At 42.7% G+C, this 22,695-nt stretch overlaps 2 long non-coding RNA genes across 2 annotated transcripts; both read right to left on the minus strand.

The window, feature by feature from the left end:
• Nucleotides 1-2,456: 2,456 nt before the first annotated feature.
• LOC111265062 (uncharacterized) lies at nucleotides 2,457-10,100 on the minus strand. Its single transcript, XR_002683250.2, has 4 exons — nucleotides 9,975-10,100; nucleotides 8,313-8,417; nucleotides 7,464-8,083; nucleotides 2,457-3,192 (listed from the first exon to the last, which is right to left on the minus strand). It is a non-coding gene; the product is annotated as an uncharacterized LOC111265062 (long non-coding RNA).
• Nucleotides 10,101-18,001: 7,901 nt separating this feature from the next.
• On the minus strand, nucleotides 18,002-20,202 carry LOC147752864 (uncharacterized). The gene is made up of 2 exons (XR_015312910.1): nucleotides 19,030-20,202; nucleotides 18,002-18,717 (listed from the first exon to the last, which is right to left on the minus strand). It is a non-coding gene; the product is annotated as an uncharacterized LOC147752864 (long non-coding RNA).
• Nucleotides 20,203-22,695: the final 2,493 nt, after the last annotated feature.

Raw genomic sequence — 22,695 nt, forward strand, 5'->3', positions numbered from 1 at the left:
GTGATTAGGCATGATCCAGCTGAGGACAACCCTTCAGGTCGGTATTGAGGTAAAGCGTGGTAACAAAGCAACGATTAACAGAGACGACGAACCTGTGTGATACGCTGAAGCTGCGACGATGGCAAGCCGTACATGCCAACCAGACGTGTGCATGACTAAGAAGACGACCTAATTTTTCATTGATTTCATACGTGCTAAAAAGATTACATCATTTGTCCGAAAAAAAAGTCTAGACAGCTAGGAGATCGCGGTTTTTAATTGTGCTGCAACGTTACGTCGTAGCAATAAGTACAAATAGTTTAGAATTGTGCACAAAAACCTATTCTTCAGTTTAAATAGAAAGTGGTATGAAATTGTTTGTTGCGGATTTTTCCTTCCTGCCTTCCTATACTTGACTCCTTCATTCTGCGTACCCTTATCATTATATCCGACACCATGTAACTTCAATGGCTGCTGAAGAGAAATGAGCGAGTAATATATTCATTCAATCGACGAAATGGTGGGCCATGCTTGTACGCAGCAGTGAGTGCTGTTGCTTCACTCGTTGAACGGATTCTGTCCTTTGCACGTCTGCTACTCGGGGTTCATGGTGGAGAACCGTGTAGGAGAACATTTACGTAGTGAGCCATGTTGCGCCGGTCGCAGACTGATCGCCGCGTACAAGCCTCGCACACAGCCAAATAAACGGGATATAATATTGAGGTGATTAAATTGAATATATTAGATTAAATTAGACATCTCTACCGCCAGCGACGCCGTCGCCGCTATAACCGGCCCAAGTCGACATGGGGCGTAAACCTCCACACACGAGCATGTAAGGCTCACGACGTAAATTATTTTCGTTCTAGTGAGCATATTGTTTCCACAATGTTTTATCCTGGTTGTACGGCAGTTCTTCTACAATTTGCTGTTGTCTCTTTCGCGAAGGGTTCGATTCCTTTTCATGCCCTGTTGTTTTCAATACTACTGTTTGGTATTAGTAGAAGGTGCCGTACTGCTGAGTACATCGCTATCTGTACGCTGGTTAAGCTATTCTGGATTTCGTTTGCAGAGTACTTTCAGTCGCCAATTACTAGCTAGCTTTGCGGTCAGCTTCTCGCCTGTCGAGTAGCGGGAGAAGGGTCAGGAAATAGTTATGAGGCTGTACTGCTGATAATGATTAGCTGGCTGGTGCTAGAATCACTTCAGAGTCGGGTTCTTTCCTTGACACCGCCACGAGCAACGGCATCACCAAAATCAGCAGCTGCTGTAGTTTCATCATAATCATCATCGACATCGGCGTGTGTTTTGTTGCTTGCCCTCACTCCATTTTGCTCACGGCGTCGTAGTCTTTGTCGTTACTGGCGTCTTTTTACGTGAATGGACGTAAAAACTTGGCATGGCGGTACTAAATGAATGAAAGGTGACTGAGGCGCAATTCGTGATTAGATGTTCGTGATTTTCTCACGGAGCTGGCCGAAGAGAAATACAGTTGTTTCTATGGGTGAAGAGCGACATTCGAAAAGCCTAGATCGCCGTTCGGTTGGCCGATTGGTAGGTAGGTAGATAGATAGATGGAATGGATAGATAGGTAGGTTTGTTGCTCAGTCGGTTTGTGTGCTTGTCGATTCGCTGGGTCGTTGGGTAACGGGCGCTTAGACGACGCTGGGCAAAGACGCGGTGGTATACGCGATGTACTATGTACATACATGGCCGCCCTTAGATTTGTTGCTTAGTTCTTCGACTTTTTTACTTGGTCGGTAGATTGCGACGGGAAAAAGGGTTTTCTTTCGTTGCGAGATGTTTGTGGTCGGTTATGACTAACGGATTCGGGCAGGCAAAAAGAGGAATTCGTTATTAGGGCTTCTCATAAAGATACATAGAAGACGGGGCTTAAGGAGTTTATAAGACAAATAATAAAGAAGAAAAGACAGCTGTTCTGGCTTACTTAGTGCGGTGGTCTACTGTCAATTTTAAAGATGCTGTTGTTTCAATTAGAACCAATTCGACTGATATCGATTTGGCGGAAATGTTCTTGGGCTCGAAGAACGGATGCTGTTGGAGCCTGATTGCAAGGACGTTTGCAGATACCGAGAACTGGCAACCGGAAAAACTGACAGCTGTCATTTTTTACCGAACTTTTCCTAAACTAAACTGTTTTTTTTTTCTGGCTACAACACAAATGTGGTAACGATTAGAAATAGCGAACACTTCGCTCCTTCTATTATGATAAAAAAAGAAATTCGAGTTTGTTTTCCCATAGAGAAGTTAGCTATCTAAGTATTTTCTAGCTTAGTGTTTCTGTTTTGGGCGAACGCCCCAAGTTCCTCACAACCTACGGCTCTGCAAAGTCTTTGGGCACTATAATAACAGCTTTAAGGCAGGCCACGCTGGATCTCCTCGGCACGCAACTTTCATTTTGTGGCCCGCAACGGGAAAAAAGCATACGATATTAGCCTAGAAAAAAATCATCGAACTGAAACAAAATCTCATTTATTTGCCAATAGGTATCGAATAGTACAACTGGACGATATTACAAAGAGATCTAAGATTTTTTAACTTGGCAGTAAGTTATTCGGCTCCTACATGGTCCTAACTATTGGTATTCAGATTGCATGTATGCCGACACTACGACATATGTCCAAAAGCATTGCCGCTGCAAGTACACTTGCTGACGCACCGTACTGATCTGGCTAGTTTAGCTTGGTCTCTCATCTCGACTCTACGTTTATTTACGTTATGCCATGTTCGCAGACGTGGTTTTTATTACAAAACATTCAATGTCAGCAAGCTTCATTCGCAAAGCCCTGAAAGCAGCCTCATTCACTGCACAGTATTTTGCCGCGGTGAATAGACAGCACCATTTTGCAGACGACGCTTCTCATCCGCCATATCCCCTTGCCGTTAGCGCTCGTCGTCCTGGCGCTCGTCGTCCTGGCGCTCGCCGTTACAAAGTTCTTGCACCGGTTTTTTCTGTATCTGCTTCGATCCGTGTTTATAAATTGTTCTCGTTCAAACAGGTATCATATCGTTAGCACATCGAATAGATTAGAACAAATTGCGTTTCTTATAAGCGGAAAGCGGACTAGATACGCTGTTCCTTCGATCACATCCATATCAAGTTGATACTATCTTTATATCAGCGTGTTTCGTCGCAGTGATTGCTGATAGTAAATATTCCTTACGGGTATCAATTGTCTTATCGAGAGAACACTGCAACGCCAACATCAAATGTTAATTGTCTTCGTCGAGTCATTTGTGGGTTTCTTTATGACCCAAACAATCTGTCCACAACAATTTTATTCATATTATAAACATGGAATAGCTTGTATCCGAATAGCGTCCAATGACACAATACCATGGCATTCAGATAACGTTTTATCGACTATTGAACAATATATGTATACCGTATATCAGTTGACAAAAACAGTCTTGACGCTGCTGCGTCAGAACGCCTGGGGGCGTTTGGACTTTCGCGTACTCTTCTATAGACAGGATGCTCGGTACAGGTAACATAGAGCTGGAAGATATTCTATGCGGACCACTAATTTAGGCAAACGGGCCAGTTATCGTAAGTATTTCACTAAGCACTAAATGTTCACTATAGGTTTTGCTAATCATACGAATTTCGCCAGACGATCGGCGAGCAGACACAAACATTTTCCGAACCACCTACACCCCCGTAATGCATCCATCCATTCATTAACAACAAAGACGACCGACAACATCGATTTGGTTCAATCGAACGAGTAACAAACGACGATGAAGCGTAACAAAAACCGACACGCTGTCTACAAGGCTCAAATTAGATGAACGGGACAACTGTAACATCATCTTTACGCAATACGTAAGTTACCTACAATCGTCGTCCGGCGGTACGGTTATCAGTTCGTTACGAACAGAATCAGAATATACTTCGGATTGAGAGCCGCTTGTTTCCGAAGCAAAGGTCAGTCTTGAGTCCTACGGAAGGGAAAGCCATCTTACAAGCGGCACTTCTACTGTAATACATGAGGAAGCCTTCTAACCTTCTCTAGCTTTCTGCTAAAGACCAGAACTGGCCAGTTTTAAACTAATTAAGTTAAAAACTTGGCCGCACTTGTGGCGTCTAGATACACCGCGCCCCTAGCCGGTGTCAGCGTACGCCTTAGCCATGGCTAGCTGTTCAGAGCTCTCGGATGTATAGGAGTAAGTGTTTTCTAACACAAATATATGCTGCGGATAGTAACTATACTTTCTAAGTTAATTGTCACTCTTTTTGGTATATCGATTATATATTCTGATAGAATGATAAATTGTTGGTGTTTTTGTTTCGAATAAACTTAAAGTAAATAGAATTTTCAGCTATAGCAATGTAATGTATTTGTAAATACTGTGATAATCTGTTTGCGGTAGCGAATTTTGTTTCGATTTACTAATCGGCCCGACATCATCGAGATTTGAAGCACATAACGGTAATAACAACAGTAGCTCTAGGTCAGATCAAGGTTGTCTATATATATAACAGCTAATAGAATCTATTGTAGCAGCCTCCTAATACACCATATATCTCTATCGTTTCCATCGTAACTGCAGTCAACGGGAATTGATTTTAATGGTAGCTGTTTGTAGAATCAAGTAAAGGTAAAAAAATTTACTGTTCTATACCCAAGCCAAATGATAGATCTAGTTCATGCTTTTTTAGACTTCGAGCGTTGCTAAACCCGAACCGCATCTTTGAACCAATGAGTACACGTTGGACGTAAATGAGGCTTTTAACACAACGCGTTTTGACTGTATCTACGTTTGGTGTTCTTTAAGCTAAGCCTAGGAGTGCTCACGTGGTGAATTTTCTAAGGCGTAGTGCCAGATCGGCAACGGCATCAAGGGGATTCCAGAAATAGAACAAAAATTATTCAGCATAGAGGCTCGAGCGAGCTATAGAGAGTCCAGTTGTTGTTGTTGTTGTTAGCTTTGATGGGCAACAAACACTTCACAGCAAAACAGGTCATCAGGACAGCGTCTAAACGAGCATACACTGTGAGATATCGCAAGTTGACTGGTAATGCGTGGAGTGCTCAAGAACGTGATTGGTCAATGATTATAAACACTTAGTTTCACAATCGTACGCAACGTGTATGCAAGAAAAGATCGTCACTTTCTGCCTTCAAATGGATATACCAACATTATGAGAAAGCTTATAACCGACCGCAGGTTGGAACCGATTCTTGAGACTGGACTCAGGGATGCTGATTGTCTCGGATAAACAAAGTGCTTCACTGGTTGTGTATGTACTACCGAGAGGGCAGAAAAGCGGGAGCATGGAAAATAACTTGAAAATTGATTCGCCTCCAGGTTCCACGCAAGTTGGCTTAGTCAGATAGACATTGCCGCCGCATATTTGACCCATTTAATTGGTAGGGCCAAATGTTTGCCATATCACGCCAATCCACTGACCGGCTTACATTCAACGATCCATGAAGTATATGGGTTTCCGTACGAGATATTTTTCGCACGAGCGGTTGCTGCCCATGTAGTCGTATAGAGGCTTGCTGTCTGGTCCCTTATCTACTACAGTTTACAAAATTCGATAGAAGTGGTTAAATAGCCAAAGCACAGGGAACACGGTAAAACGTTTCCATTCTAAGAAAGAGATAAAGGAGCAACTGGAAAATGAGCTATGAAATTTGGAAGATTCGCTTTTTTTGGGTGCAGAAATACTCTTCTGCCTTAGCCGGAACCTTCGGAGCACATTCGTACTATGAATAGTGGATCACTTCAGTACCAGAGTGTTGCAACGTGACCCCTTTTGTTCGATCGAACATCTATCTCGAATATTGAAACACATCTACCTGCAGATCTACTCTTTGATACAAATACCCTTGGCCGCCTTCTACTGCATATCAATAGTCAGGAAAAAAACCTACACGGTAGTCGACCTAATAGATACGAGTTAACAGACTGGCCGAAAGCTTGAAACATCACTGGAAAGACGCATTTTAACATTCCGACATAAGCGCATTGGTTTTTTAGGGAAGAAGGTGGGCCTTTAACCTAATCAAAGTATATTATTATAATAACATTTTAAGTACGTCTAGATTACTCATGTTAGCGACGTCTTGTCTTATATCTTAAGCACTTCGTAAGGGAACTGTTTCTGCATATGCTCGTTTAGCAACGCTACGCTCTGAAAAATGCTTGCCAAACACTACTATGTACCCATACAAGGTCGTTCGGACAATTGTTATTTATTGCCTTTTAAGGACGACTCCACTGGCCTTTAAAAGGCGACCAAACAAAGTCTCTCAAAAAGCCTTGCAAGTTCTCACAACAATAAATGTCGACGGACGCCAACAAATTTCGTCTAGTTGATGCTAAAAATGCTTGTCCACTAACTTCTACCGCGTCGTCCTTCGTACTTTGCAAAAACTCGGTATATATAAAATGCGTATATATTTAGCTGCGTATATAGGTCAAATAGAATATAGAGATTATTTACTGCAGATAGATGAACAGGGGAGAAAAAAGCTTTGAGACTCTGCCACATTCATTTTTTACCGTTCTGGGAGCGATCTGATTCTGAATTACAAGCGAGCCTGCCTAAAACAAGATAAGCCCACCCCATATTGGCACGAAGGCAGAAAACAGAAATCAATCGCAGGCAGTGGCTAGCTGGTAATTAGGGCATCTAAGCACTCGACGCTGCCTATTCACTGTGCTGTAAATTAGTAAATGCTCAACAGAGATATAATACTGATAGGAGCCATTTTTAGAAGTCGATGATATGTTTAGGTTGGTACGTGTACGTGTACGTTACATTCAATAATAAAATGCATACTTCGGTAGTGCTTGCATATTCAGCAAAAATAGATTTCATGTCAGTGTGCCAGATATCACACGAAAGACGCTTCACGACTATTCTAAGTTGAATGAATCTGAGATTAACGCACGTTCGGGTAATTTATGGGGGACAATCGATTGCTCACTGAAGATCTGAGGGACGTTTCAGCAGGCCATCATCGCCACGACATAGCCATGAGTCATATATGTTATCGCTTGACGACGCATTTCTCAAGAATATTATAAAACACAAGCTTTATGAGAGCTCGATGAGATTCCCTGCCAGAGAGGACGACATGGAATTGCTCAGGATACATACAGAAAATTGCCTATGGAATTTCTAGTACCAACCCAAACGCTAATAGATTTCAATATGAGAACCGTTCATATGGCTGTAGTTCGCGTTCCTGGTACGAATAGGAACAGCAGACTCGAAAAGATGCCTATTGAGGGTAGTTTGTTCCAGCTACCAATTTCTGCGCTCAAACAAAGTTTGTACCTGATTTTAGCGATGAATGCATCCATACAGTACGAATGAACGTATGTTTCTTGGCTGTCGTATGATATCTGGACACTTTTAGAGTCCAATCATGTTAGCGACTGGAGAACATAATGTATGTAAAGGTCATACGTTACGAAGCGATCGTTATAGGGTGGATTCATACTTGTGCTGACATCGCGAACACTGGGCTAAATTTCTCGCATCCGATTTTCTAGAGGTCGCTGAAATCTCATGTCTTTTCGATGGCCGTCAATGGTGCGTTGTCTCCTCGGAATACCGGAAGTCTCGAGAAAGATGTTGAATGGATTAGGTGTCGAGAAAGGTGTTTCGAACTAGCTGTAGGCGGACACGAAGATCCAGGATTATAGGGTCCTTTCAGGTCTTAGCTGCCCTAGCGCTGTGCCACAGAGACACTGGCGATTGCCAGAGGTCCTTTTGTGCACTAGGCAGTTTTAAAAAAGCTTGGTTAATCTAGCGGGTCTATCGAGAGCATGCGTCCAGAAGAAGCTGTCCAAGCGGGAACCTTACACACACGCACGCAATTACTTCTTAAGCAGAACAACTACGGAGCGGGTTATGAGCAAAAAAGTAGTCTTGGCTTTTGGCAGTGCTTCTGATTCTGCACTGGATTCTCGTTCAGGCCAGTGGTACATTACAAAGATGATTTGATGACGTTTCCGGTGCTAAAGCAGCGAGTAATAATAGCACGCCTAGCAGAAATCATTGTTGATGATGATGACAGCCAAATTTTGTGTGGAGGTGCAGCTGAAAGCTAAGGGTAGCCTGTAAAGATAATATAATGCAGCTGTTTTAGACAGAAGGTTTTCCTGTTCCAGGTTTATGGACATAGATGGATATTGTTATAAGATGACCATTTGTATGAGAATTCGAAGTGTTACTGGAAATTCTAAAAAAAAATGTCTCGAGTCTCGTCTCCGGTTCTTCTGTTATAGTTAAGTATTACTTAGGCGGTTGGCCTTTACTAGACAGAGTAAAAAATAATTCGACTAACCTACGTATGGACTCTGCTAGTGGAGTGCAATTTTATTCATCAACATTGTGGCAGGAACTTATCCGGGTGTAGACGGCCCGGTTCCTTGGATGTAGTGGGTTCGGCCTATGTAAAATAGGACAAAACAAAGAGCCGTTTCTCGACTAAGTGAAACGTTCCCTGAAATGTTTGTGATTCTGTTTCCGTTCCAAGTTAATTTAAGTAGTTACAGATGTGTTACCTGCGAACTCTTGAAATCCAATAACATGCCAAAACACTGCAGCACTGCATACCTGCTGTAATATCGCACTACATCGGTGGGGGGTATTGCCTAATACAATTCTGATCGGGTGACCGCCGCAGCATTGTTCAAATCGTTTTCATTTCTTTTTGTAAATATAGTTCGGACAATAAAAATATATATCGACTTTTTATATAAGGTATACGTACTATACGAAAAAAATTACGTTTTCACTCCTCTGGCGAAAATCCTTGGACTTTCCAAAGTCGCCGCTTCGTCCGTGCTTTCACCCTATATGTCAGCTCAATGTTATTCGACCTCCCTCTACCCGATCAAGAAAACTCCACACTGAGAAGGGCCATTCTGCCCCGGGGGCGAACGGACTCCGCTGACTCCTGATGTGTCAGCCAGGTCAACGAACCCCGTCTGCTAAACTCATGCTCCCCACCCCCCGCATTGCCTTTCCGGGCTGTGTAAACCTTCCGCGGACTGTACGGATGCGCTAAGTGAGTTCGAGGTAGGTGGCACTGCACGGCGAGCATTTTGGGATCCCAGAATAATAGGGGCAGAAATGACCCGCTTTCTGTAATAGTCTGACCAAATTCTTGCAAGATGAGCAATGCTCGCTGTTAGATATTCTATGAAGATGACTAGCATCAGGAAAAAAGAAGGCGGAAGTAAACTTGGGTTTGTATTTGAGGTTTGATAAGATATTACATTTTATATTAATGTAACACTAGGTTGGAAATTTACAAGTGATTTTTGTGTTATAAACATTTCGATTCACCACCTTCGCCCTGTTCCAAGAAACTTATATTAAAGCTTAGCTAGAATGCCCCTTCTTTGGCTCAAAAAGCGTTTGTTTAGTAAGGTTTTTAAGCTTTACGTTAGAAATTGCGTTGGGCATTTCATCAGATAATAGAGATTTGTTCGTCCTAACTTGATTTGACTTTACATAATAGGGATAAAAATAGAATTGAATATGTAGATCTCTCATATTTTTAGCGACTTGCTAAAACTACTTAATTCCATTTTAAGATTAAAAAATTCTACGCCGTAATTGGGCTATCAAAAAGATGCCAGTTTAGGCTACTATGTAATTTAAGACAGCCATGGTCAGACAAACTTCAAAATAGCTGATTTCGTAGAATCTAGACGAAGTGCAACAGGTCTAGAAACAAATTATCGAAAGAAAAATTTTCTGCTGCGGCTTTTACATACAGCTACAAAATAGCCATAGCGTTTCGACAGACTCGACTCTACGTTTGTCCAAGTTAAAATTTGGCGAAAATCAGCCTCGTTACAACACGATGTATCCGAACTCCTTTCATCATGCATCAAGTCGAGACAGGGAGGTATTTCAGATAATGCCAAGGAATAGTGTCCAGTAATTGCGTCTAGCTCTAATTAACCGCTAACGAATCGACCTAAATCCAACTTACCATATGATTCCTGAAATGGACGTCCACTGAGGCTAGATGGTGTCAACTGTTACACTTCATTGCTGTGAATGGCGGGGCAGCTCCCTCGCTGTCCAGCCGGTTATGTGCTTTTGGTCTGTGCTTGGCTCCGACGTCGCGCAGAGTGTGCTGCCCCTTTTCTAGGCCAGCACCTAGTCCATTCTGGCCTGCCCTTCCCCAGCAGGGAGCCGCCTCTGATTGCCCTCTCTCGAACTGTGACAACAGCGTGCCGCTACAATGCTAAACCAGTTAGGGCTTCGCTGACACGAAAACGCTGGGCAAGCCCTGATGATATAAGTCCGATTCTAGTTCAACCGAGAGCACTGGAAAGCTCTATGAGCAAGTTTGTGTGTCGATCAGAAGGCTACGAGAAGGTGATACGGGGGGCGAACGAGTCTACGGGTTGAACCATTAGGACGGACCTCTGCCAGCGGCGTTTGTATCCGTAGTGGGTTTACTCCAATTGTGTCTCTTTGTTAAGGGAGAGCTAAAGAACATGGAAACTACACTGCAAACCGCAGGAATTTCCTGGTATGATATACGTCTAAAAGTTATTGCGTGAGAGCCCGTTAGCGTATGCCAGCTAGCCAGTTAGTCTGAAAAAGCGGAAGGGTATATGTGTTATGGTGATACCTGTCTCGCTCAGAGATGGATTACTTTTTTGCTCACAGCGTAAATGTGTTAACGGGCCGAGCGCGGGCAAAGCACAGTCAACGGGCCGATGGTGCGTCATCGTAGCATCCTGAGGCGATTCCACAAACCCATGACTCCAAAGCCATCCAGATTACTCATGCTCAAAAGACACATATACACACAAGCGCGTAAGCAGTACGCAATACGTTCTCTCAACGTGTCCGTTTTGCAATGCAACGAGCATTTCTACGATGGCATTGCTAGCTCCCTGGTAAAGTCTAATGGCCCATCGAAATTAATAGATAGAAAAAGCAGCGAAGACTTTGAGCCGAAATAGTATAAATTCAAATTCTTGTAATTCATTCATAGAAAAATTGTACTCGATAAAAATAGTACTCGATACTTGTAAAAACAGTACTCGATCCAAAAAATCGTCCGATTTCTTTTTTGTGAAAACTTCACTTGACATTTCTTCGGTTACATAGGAAGTGAGGATTGCATAAAGACATATGATATATACGTACATGGACACGTTTTTATCAAACAAATAAGATATATTTCGCGTAAGAAAAGTACGTGGGGCTAGAAAGTCACAGAGAAACTTCCTTCGTCTCTAATTGCATGGAAATTAACATAGTTGTGAGTTGTGGTGAAGGATCACTTTGGAAATTATTGATACGAAACAAATGGATTTTTCTGAGGCTTAACAAGGTATAAATACTGTGAGTCTAGACTGAATAGGAATCATAAGGGTGAAGATCAATGGCTCGCGTTATGAAGCCTAAATAGACTACGACTTCCATTTAGAGATAGATGCAAGCTCGGGCGATTCACCGGCGTCCATTCGAAACTTCTCTTGACTTAGACTTTTAGCCGATCACATTTGTTTTAACAAAGTTACTGATTAGATGGTGCCAACCTGGCGTGCTGGTCCTGTGATCGCATCAGCATTTATAGGATCGTTTCTGGCTCTGTCTGACTGTTGCACTGCTACGCAGAGGACACACTTTTTCTGTAGCAGCTCAGTGCGGCCATGCATACAGGTGGCCGTCAGTAGACGATGCATTCGCTCTTCGACAGAAGCGCTTGCGTCATCCCTCCTATGGATATTAGTTAGTCCACTAACTAAACAACAATAATGTCACCGATCGTCCCTCTAATTCCAGATACGTTCAGAATGGTCATGGTACTGCTAAAAATTTTACGGACGAGGCATCCGTAATGACTTCCGTCATGAAAAGCGCTTGTCACGTGAGCGTGACGCAACGTAGCCCACCGGGTGGGCAACAGAAAAAGCATATTTATCTGTGATATTTATGCTTCTGGATTATATTAACTGAAGATCTAATGCTTTTTGACTCTGCTAGTTTATTTATTGCTAGAACGTATAGATATGCTGAATTGAGTACAGAGATAATATACTAGTTCGAATTATTTTTTCGAAGCTCAAGAATTAGCAGCTTGATAATTTGTAAATAGCATAAGGCCATTCCAGATATGTCCGCTAAACAATTTAGCTTTTATGCCATCCGCAGCACAGCACAGTCACGCTTTGTCGAGGCCAGTCGCCTCTTACCGATGAACGTAAATAGGACCCTCACAACTACCTGAATGACTCATCCATTCAAAGGGTACCGGCACGAAATTTTGATGAAGTTCTGTCCTGAGAGTGACTCTTCAGTGTGACTCAACAGCACCTGTATCTCCCGCTGATGAGGAAATATCGCTGAGATCACTACGTTCCTCAATATCACTGGAAGGCACTTTCCTAAGAATACAACAATTAATGTTAGACGAAAATGGTTACGACTAAACAGTACGATAACAACATGGAGATTTTGGAAGTAGCCAATATTGTGCGACAATACCTATCGCATTGATGAAATGACAATTCGGCACAAGACTGCCAGATGATTTCGAAACGCCAGATGATTTCGTCGTACAAATCACCCGTTTCCAGATTTCGTTTCCAGCTGACTCAATTTTGGGTTACCCATTCCTAGAATCAGCTCCTTATATATCGTGAAGTCAGTGGCTGGATATCGTCTGGCTACCCGGCCATTTAGTTCCTTTATACAATTAGAGTTAGGTGGCGCCATATGGTTTTCAGCGCCTTTTGATGGATACCGGTAGAAATTTTCAGACATACCACCTCAACTGGAGCTTCTGCATGCTTATGTGGTGACTACGTACACCGCAATACGTACACCGCAAGAGGAGAGCTCCTCACCCAAGCCCTGATGACTACTATTGGCTGAATCCCTACCTGGATTGTCGTATCGAATGGGTGTAGATAGAGTTTGACCCTGGATTGTTTATGGAAGTAAAGATATTGACGGGACCTTGCGTTGTGTCGGCGATCGTTGACCCAACTGTCTTATATGAGAAATGTATGCAAAGTTGGGCGAAAGAACTCGCCCAGAACAAACGTTGTCCTCGATAAGGATCGGTTCCATTGACATAGGAACAGTTCCTGGGACAAACTGAATAGTTTATAACTAATTGATCTTTTACTTTAAATCGCTGCCTTAGATAATGTGCGAGCGACAGATCCTCGATTACCCGCGATCTACTCTAAAAGTCAACGAAGCTCGAGTCAAAGATCTGTTTTTTTTTCGTTTCCACGTATGTAATGAAGATATCATGCGGTAGCATTAACGTGTGCCTTCGGATTCGGCAGGTAGATTCGGCTGAGATGTCAGAGATCTTTCTGCCTAGTTGTACACTGACAAGAATTCTATGAAGTTTGATGAAACCGATGCGCCAAGTTGTAAACAACTGTTGAGGAAGAACAACTACTCCTGGAGTCCAAAATATTTCACTAAATAGTCCAAGTAGAGGCCTCTTTCTAGCAGAAGCTTATCCCTGATCAGGCTAAACTGTAGCTTTAGGATCGTTGTAGTGCCACGTAATATCGTATACTAGTGAACAGAATGCAGGTTTCATTTTAATCATGAGCTAAATAACCGCAGGTGATTTTCTCCAATTTGCTATGAAGAACTTTGTATTTGACCGAAATAGGTGAAGCCTTTGTAACATGTGTGAATCTTTTCGGAGGGCTGGACTCAAAATTAGAAGGGATTCAGTGCCTTAACGGTGCAGATACACATGGATACGTTGTTACCTTTCGCAGGATTGCAAGAGCAAGCCATAAAGTCGACAACATCTAGGACTAATTGCAGCGAGCGTAATGGTCAGTGTATATCTGGCTGGAATGATAGACATAGTACGGTTTCGGAACACCTCAGTTATAAAAGACTAGCGTATTTCAGTTTTATAGAAGGGAGATCAAACCGTACGGATAATAGATAAGATTGTAGAAAATATCAGAAACGTATTTTAAATCGTATGAGTGCCGTTGCCATTCGTACCGTCGACATCATTGGCCATCTATTTACCTCGGTCACGCATAATTCTGTAAAAATTGTTACCCTTTGATTATTTTAGATAAATGTAACAAGGGGGCTCAGGTCAATTCGTATCGTTGATTAAACACGCTTAAGATGTATTGACGATCAGCTGTAGGAAACGGCGTTCCGAAAGCTCTTTGTTTCTACTTGCTTTTCTCGATCAACAGTTAATTTTAACAAAGCAGAGTTAGATCAAGAGAAGTTAGACTTTCTGTGTTCATTCAAGTACATAGGCACCTTAGATATAAGGATTGTCCTATTCAAACAAGCACTTCACATAGCTGCTATCACAATAAAGAGCAATTTCATACTGCAATGCGGCCTTACCTTTGATGAGCCTATACTTTGCTCGGTATAATTTTTTTTTTGAACTTACTTATCCGCTATGTTAATTGATCGAAAAGATCAATCACATATTGCAAGATGGGTAGAATTTTAATAGCGAAAATGCACAATTCCAACAGCATAACATAACCATACACAATCTCCATTCTATAATATAATAACATATCTAACGCTTATATAGCACTATGATATATAGTTTTTATATGGTAGAGCACGCTCTACCCTAACAGTTCGCTTCCATATGACCGCTGCAGTACTATTGAATGCGGGTTTAATCTTATATGGATTTGTCTGTTTCCTTTGAATCCACCCATCAATTGAGTTTTAACAATTTAATATGAATGTCTTTGGTATAATGGTAACAAAAGGTTATCCTCCCTTGAAATCGACAACGTTTTAATTAGTTTGATCGTATCATTTCGGGTCTGCTTTTTGTTATTGACCGCGTCCCTCGTACCAGCCCTTCACCAGCGCGTACAAGAAATCGAGTTTAAACTAGTAAGTTAGAGTTAAAAAATTTGTCCGGCGCCGCACGCGTGTTGCCGCCTGCCGACTAATAACAAAATAGATCACCACGTTTACGTTCTCTGTGTTTTCTATGAGAAAATACGCCACGTACTCCTCACGTTTGCCAGCGGATAAACGGAACTCACTTGCCACAACCGGTACCGCTGGCGAAGATGGAAGATGCTTCGAATAAATACGCTGACAATACTGGAAAGATTGTGATAAAAAAATAGATTCGAACAACAGCAGCAACAATAGCGAAAACAAAAACATTTCAAAAAAATACAATATAAACATTAGGCATTTATAATCAATTCGAGATATCGCCGCTGTCTCCGCCATCGTAACTGGCTTAGTGTTGTCCAGACACAGTACGTTCAACCTCCACATAGGTCGAAGGTTTCTCGATTCGACGACGTGCCTGGTCGATGATAAAGTCAATTTTGATACTTTTCCCTATATTCTATATTTTCTTCTTCTATACATCTAATCGTTAGCTAAGGCTACTTCTAGTAGGAGCCGGAGCGATACAAAAGAAACTCTATGTGTATATATATCCGAAGTACATTTACGTAGGCTAAATAGAGGAAGACGCCGGGCAGGGACCCATATTTTGTCAATTCGAAGAAGATTTGGTCAGGTGTAGATGGTGGTAACTAGAAGAGGAGCATGAGTCGAAGAGAGAAATATGAAACGTCAGGTGACAGAATGAGGGTGCGTCGGGTGCGCCCGACCAACTGTCACCACACAGAACGCAAGCTGAGGCTCGAGAAGAGCGAGTCCTTATTGTTTCATTGTTTTTCTAACGCCGACGCGGTAATCTAATGGTTCGTATGTTTTTTTTTTTCTTTTTTTCGGGTAGCGCTCCGCCAGAGCCGAAAAGAGCAGGAACCGAGCAGAACGATCACATATTTAAGTAAAAGGGTAACGGGAGGGACTTCAAGAATCCTTCATAGGTACAGGGACCACTTACTTTTCTAATGATTCCTGAAGGGATAGGTTATGTGGCAGATCCAGCCCTAGAACGTCTGTTGACCATAATAGATATAATGACCAACACTTGGATAGGACTCCATAAGGAAGAAGTAAACAAGGATATTTAGAACAGAATCAATTTGGGCCTGTTGCTCTTTCCTGTTAGCTAATGCAATTAACATGTTTCTTCAGAAGCTGGCCATAGCATGTTTCGCGTTGCTGTATAACGGTGGCTAATTGTATCGGCTACATCACGGCCATAAAGAAAAATCTCGAAGATTTATGTCGGTAAGCGAGCAATACTAGTGAATGAAGAAACGGTTAACGTCGACGACAGGAACGAGATTAGAGACGGATGGCCGGGTGCCACAACCAAGTGCCCATAAATAAATTTCATGACGGCTGATCGAGAGCTTCGCGTTAAAGCTAAGCTCTATGATAATAATAATCATCATCATAATAAGACAAACATATGAGTTTTTTTTTTATAAAATCTATTTTCAAAAAAAAACGAAAAGAAATGTTCATTATCGATGCGCCAGGTATCTCCGCTCTTGTATTATCAGGTATTATAATTTTACCTGAGTTAGAAGCGATTTGCCCTAAAGGAAAACTTTTAGCAATCTGGAAATTAAAATCTGAACTGACGAACCAACAGCAGAAAGGAGCCATGTTTGTTTTCAGATGTTGATTAAGTGACGGTGCAGCTGTGTCAAACACTTGAGAGGAAAGCCCCGACGGTCACAAGTATCGGGTCCCGGAAGATGAGAAGCAATTTTCTCGTCACTGAATGCACATCGTATCGCTTTCGACATGTAAAAGCCTCTTATGAAGTATATCCCTCTCTCATCCCACCCCTCTCTCTTTCTCTGTCTCCCCTCAATAGACACAGACGTAAAACTTGAAAAAAAAACTTCAGAACGATTTTTGTTACCGACAATAATTGTTTTTCAAATTGACAGAAATAACTGCGCAGATTCCGTCCATCGTCAGATCCACTGTTGAGTTGTCGTTGCGGCAAAATCTGCTGGGGCCAGTACTTTGCCGAGCTAATTACCGTGCCGTACGATACAAATGTCACACTAAACAACGAAGTATTGAAGTAACATAATCCTCGAACTATTAGAATAGCTAATTGGTGGGATCGTAGTGGTCAGAACAATGCGTCCACCTCGCGAGAGGAGGACGCTGTGTATATACACCATAAAAGGACAAATTTCTAAAATCCAATGCTTTCCCTTTACAAATACATTTTTTTTTTTTTTACTGAAACGAAATCGCATCGATTTGCGTGAATTTCAGATCAGAGTTTTCCTTTTTTCGTGCCATTTTTACGATACCTCTTTTTTGTGCAGCTTTTTCTCTTATTTACGTATAATATGTAAGTGTTGCCAAACTTGTCTTCAGTCGTGGTAAGTTGGAGTGGGATAAGCTCTTGTGAACGGAGTGGACGCCGTCGATCGATTCTATCGTTTCTTGCCATAATTTTTTCCTTCGATCGAAGCAGAAATACATGTAAATACGAAATATATATATATATACACTAGAAGTTTAGGTCCGCGGGTTCAAATCTCGGAGCGCACGGATTAGGCCGATCAGTTGTAGGTCGTTTGAGTTTTGCTCCTAGAAAGTTCTGTACGGATAATGCAGATAACTGAATTAAGAAATACTTTTGTCCCTAGGGGGATACAGTTTTTTCTTCATGAATCATGAGATTAATTTGGTTGGCCGTAAACCGAAGTCAACAACCTCTTTCTCATTCTCCACCTTCAAAAGTAACACCGAGGCGTGTAACAAGCAGCCACCCTCATCGTCCACGCTGATATATCGTATCATCAAATATACAGGTGTATGCTTCTACGAAAATTGTATGGCGTCAACAAGTACGATGAGCTTGTATTGAATGATTAACTATCTCTAAACTATATAGGGAAGAAGCTATATTAAGTTATAGCCACCAAGAAACAGACGATTATTCGTCCACGTTACCTTTATTACAAGTGAAATCAGCCTTTTACTTTTACACAAAAAAAATAAAATGTGTTTAATAACAAGACAGTCCCGAAGCACAACAAGCGGGTAGCGCTCTACCATTGCGCACAAAAGGCTTGTGTAGCAACTTCTAATTAAAAAGTCGAATTTGTGCTTGTCGATACAAAGCACGAAATTATTTATTGAAAAACGACGTGAATGAATAACAGAACGCGATTTTGGATTGTATATAAGCACATTTGCATTGTCTATCTAGACCCTCTGTGATAATGGGTAAGTTATTATCTGCTTTTTAATAGCAGATACATGTAGTAGTCTGGGTTCGAATCCGCGCGTAATCACATTTCGTTTTATGCTGACGGCCAGCTGATCAACGGCGGTGTCAGACGAAACGGTTGAAACATTTAGAAATTTCCTTGTTGTTACGGTATCGTATTGATTAGTTCCTAAATATAGCCATGGTCCGTGTTCTCAGTTAGGCTTATGAGACATTTTTGTATGAAGGCAAAAACGGCATTTTAAGGGACGCTAAAATTCGCAGGAGAAAAGCGACCTCTGATTCACTCAGGTCCAGTGGAAGCCAAACATCGAGACATATGGAAAATAGATTTATGGACTAATAGCTATAAAAAAGTACGAATCTTATTTTCATAGCCAGGACTTCGTATAAGCTCTGTAGGTTTCGAACCTGTTAGATAACTCATATATTACACACAACAGTATTTGTCATCTATATATAGAAATGTATGCATCGTGTTTTTAGGATATAGCGTAGCAACACATAAGAAGGGCGAAGCTGTAAGCGCACGTTGAGTTGTCTATCTCTTCAGGTTATGTTCTCCCCATGTTAGCCACACGTAGACCTGCAATGTACTCTCAATTAACAATTATCTTTTTTTATGACGTTACCTATTTTTTGCCGTTAATCCCCAAATGCCCTGCATTAATTATCTGTAATCCGCGCAGAAGGTACTTCATACCCAGTTACATACGTTTCCTTCCCCACGTTTTTCCATTCACTGTACTTATGTCGAATATTACTATCACCTGCGTCATCGATGCTCACTGGCGATTACCTCAATGACATCTTATCGTCTTTCATAGTACATGGTTTCTGATACGGCGAACCAGTAATATTTCATCGCATAAAAAAGCAGTAAATAGATATTCCATACATGTGAACGGTCGTAGTGGCCCTGTTGTTCAATGATACCCGAATGAATGTAAAGACGTTGAGTGTCCAAAGCTTTTAAACCGTAACACGGTTTCCTGGCGGCGCTTCCGTTGCTGACGTTATTACGTTAATTTACATGAGCCTACTCAGACAGATATGTACAAACATGTAGATAATCCACACACACACACGCGTAGTTTTGCTCGTTTACGTACGATCATTGACTTTTTTTCGATTGCTTTTGCTCGTTCTTTATGTTGATACCGCTTGTTCCTGCTGTTGTAGTTACTTCGTATATTGCGCTGGCCGCTTGCCTTCTGCCATTTTCCTATTTTTTCTGCCATTTTTTTTTTTGGTTTTCTTGTTTCACCCTCCCGTGTCCATGGACTGCACACCTCAGCCTTCGTTTCTAATCTCTTCTTTGTGTCCATCTTCGATTCGGCTGTTGAATCTGCCGCGCAACTTGACCAGCAGGGTGCCTCAATTTGCATCATCACCACTGTCTATGGCCTGTTATTCGTTGTTTATCCGCTATCCAATCAATGAATGCGCTGCTGTCTGCGGGCTAGCCGAACGTCGAGGTAGCGCAAACTGCTATTACTTAGCGGAGGCAGCTCGCGTTACTGCCACTGCTTTGACGGGGGAAACAACTGGCTCCGTTCATCCGACGTCGAACGGGTATCTGCGCCACGCTCTGAAGTCTCTCGTTGCCATTCTGTTTTGCCCGATGCTGTGCTTCTCCGGAGGTAAGCGTTACTGTTGGCATATGCCAGAAATATACACAGATTCATCCTCTCTTCTGGCCACCGCTACTCCGTATTAGCGAGTATAGAAAATCGAGCATGCTTAGGTGGGGGACGGAGTATCTCCATGCAGCGGGGTATCGTCAAAAAAGGAAAAGAGATGACATTTAGGAACAGATAGCGTGCCACTACCGGCGAATGAGTCGATGCTACGAAGCCCTGGCTAAACAGGAACTGGCTGCAACTTCTGTAGCGCCAACAGCGAAAAAAGAAACGCCATAGGCAAAGATAGAGGTGAGGACGACGATGAAAAAAAGCAGTGACAGTGGCAGCAGCGGCAACATAAGCTCTACGAATCCTAGTGGTGATAGCGGTGGCGCTGGTCGTAGTAGACAGAAGTTGATTTGAGCTAGCGAACTGTTTTTCTGCTCCGTTCGAACGAAGCGGCGGCGAGAAGGTGAACGAAGACAACAAGAGATGGCGAGCTCAGCAGTTCACTAGTGCCTCGGCAACGATCGCTGCGGACTGCTGCAGGTCGCCACCATCGCGCCGCCGCCGCCGCCGCCGCCGCCGCCGCCGCCACCGCCGCCGCCTCTGTCTTCATCTACAGCATCTCCTATTGCTGCTACTGGTAGAAGGTAGAAAAAGATGGGCGTCTGGAGAGGGCCAACGAATCGGATAGAGGCAATACATAAGACGAAGATAACAAAAATGGAGGCAGAGAGTGTGACGGCAGGATATCATCAGAGCAAGCCATCGACCAACAACTGCTGCTGCTGCTGCTGCTGCGTCTGTCGTAATTACAGAAGATACGGACGAGAAGCCCGCGAACGGAATGAAATGAAGCAGCGACAGACCACGTTAGCTACTGCCGCTGCCAGATTCGGCCAACAGTTTCTTTCCGTTTAAAAATGAAAACGACTTGTTAGATAAAGTGCATATGTACGCACGTACGCACGCACGCACGCTTATAGAAAACCAGATAGGTACACAAATGTATACGTACACACAAGCGTGTACGAAGATGCGCGCGCATCGTCACGCAAGGGTCAGCTGGACACTCTTTCGTATATGGAGATACAATGTGCAATAGACCAGACGCTGGTTCCAATAGGAAGAAAGCAGTGGACAGAATGGCAGGTACTACCACTATTGCTATAAGTGTGAGAATTACGAGCAAGGGAACAGAAATTTCTGCTGCTGCTGCAATGACTTCTGCGGAGATGCCGCTCCGCTGAGCTGTCGCTATCAGGTTTGTTCTATCGCACTATCTATTTCGTACCGCGCAGGCAAGGCAAGAGTTTCAGGCACCAGAAGCATATCGCGACCGTCCCTCGCTTGTCGCCCGAAGCGGTCGCCGCGTGCACACGTCATCATATCTGCTGTGACGAAAGAAAAAAAAACAACGACAACAGCAACTACCAAGTAAAAAATTCACGTTCATTCACAAAATGCCCTATGCACTATTCTCGTTGCGGCCATAAAAGATGCCTGGGGGTAAGGCTGCTTCGCTGGCTCGGTTTATTGTTAGAGCTCCTTGATGTGCACCCCATTTCATAACTAAGTGCCATTGCGTGTTACTACATCAACACATACACAACCCAATTGTTCGTCGATCCAACTGCATAACGAGCCGCATTGGCAAAACCAGTGATTCAAAAATGACCCTACCTATTTATGCGTATATACATATTTCTAACAAGATGGCGCTATTTATGCCGGTGCGAAATTCCGGGACCCTTTTTTCGGTATTCAAGATGTATTTGAACTTTTCGAAATGCCGGCCTGTTTATTCAGATATCGTCATTTAGGCTTTCAGGCGGCGAACTTTACTAAGTTCTTAAACAAAACGGAGAATTCAAGTGATTTAGGATAATGAGCTCTAGCTTGGAGCTACACCGGCGAAAAAGGAAATGCTTTAGTATTAAAAACAGTGTGAGTCATTGGCCGAAGAGATCCGGGAAGGTAATTTCGAACTTGAAAATGAGTCTATTCAAGGACCTCCTGTTAAGGCGACGATCAAGGAGTTACGAGCTAGCGTGCACGTGTGCTAGCACCCAGATTTGGTGTACATCAACATATCATATCTGTTCACGTTGGCTGAATTAAGAACGTAACAAAAAGTACAACCTCGTACCAACGGTTTGAACAAAGATTAAAGAAACAAAATTTCGGGACGCTCGCTTGTCTTGGCCTTCACATTACATTAACCCATTGTTAAACTATAAAAATCGTAGACAGTAATATACCGGTGGGTGCATGCAGCTGAAAAAGCGGTACATACACCATAAACATTTATAGCTGTATGGCATCAGGGTGGTGGTCCGATGCAGGTGTTCTCATGAGTTTAGGTTTCAATCGGACAATGCTCGCATGTAACTGTTAAGCGGATAGCCCTATCTATCCAAATAAGCCATCTGGGCACAACGGAAATTGATACCTTTCTCTGCAGCCAAGCTTTTCATCAAGATGAAAATACAGTAAATAGATATGGACATATATTAGCTACCCTGTCTACATTGTTATAGGTCCAACGAAAAGTGGGACCCTGTGAACACTTGTACAACCAACAAGTTCTAGTTAAAAACAGTTACAGCTCAAAACTGCAAAGGTCATTGTAGACGCCCTAAACGGACTATCTCCAGTATCGTCAATGTTTCCGCAGGTGTGGGGGGGGCCTTTTGTAATTTTCCTATTCCATACGTCATCGAGATGGTGGAGTCCACCTCTTCCGATATCATGGGCGCGTATCTTTTCACGTTGCGACCCGTAGCCTGTCTAGCACCCATCCCCGAATTCGGCCTCTGCTACTACGACAGCAGTGCTATCAACAGCTGGACACCCAATGGCAATTTTCGGCACCAATGGTTGTTATTGACAAAATCTTTGTCCGTCGTGCATCAGCGGCAGCTAACACTCGCCGG

This window comes from Varroa jacobsoni, unplaced genomic scaffold (assembly GCF_002532875.2).
Source record: "Varroa jacobsoni isolate VJ856 unplaced genomic scaffold, vjacob_1.0 scaffold_928, whole genome shotgun sequence".
NCBI classification, from domain to species: domain Eukaryota; kingdom Metazoa; phylum Arthropoda; class Arachnida; order Mesostigmata; family Varroidae; genus Varroa; species Varroa jacobsoni.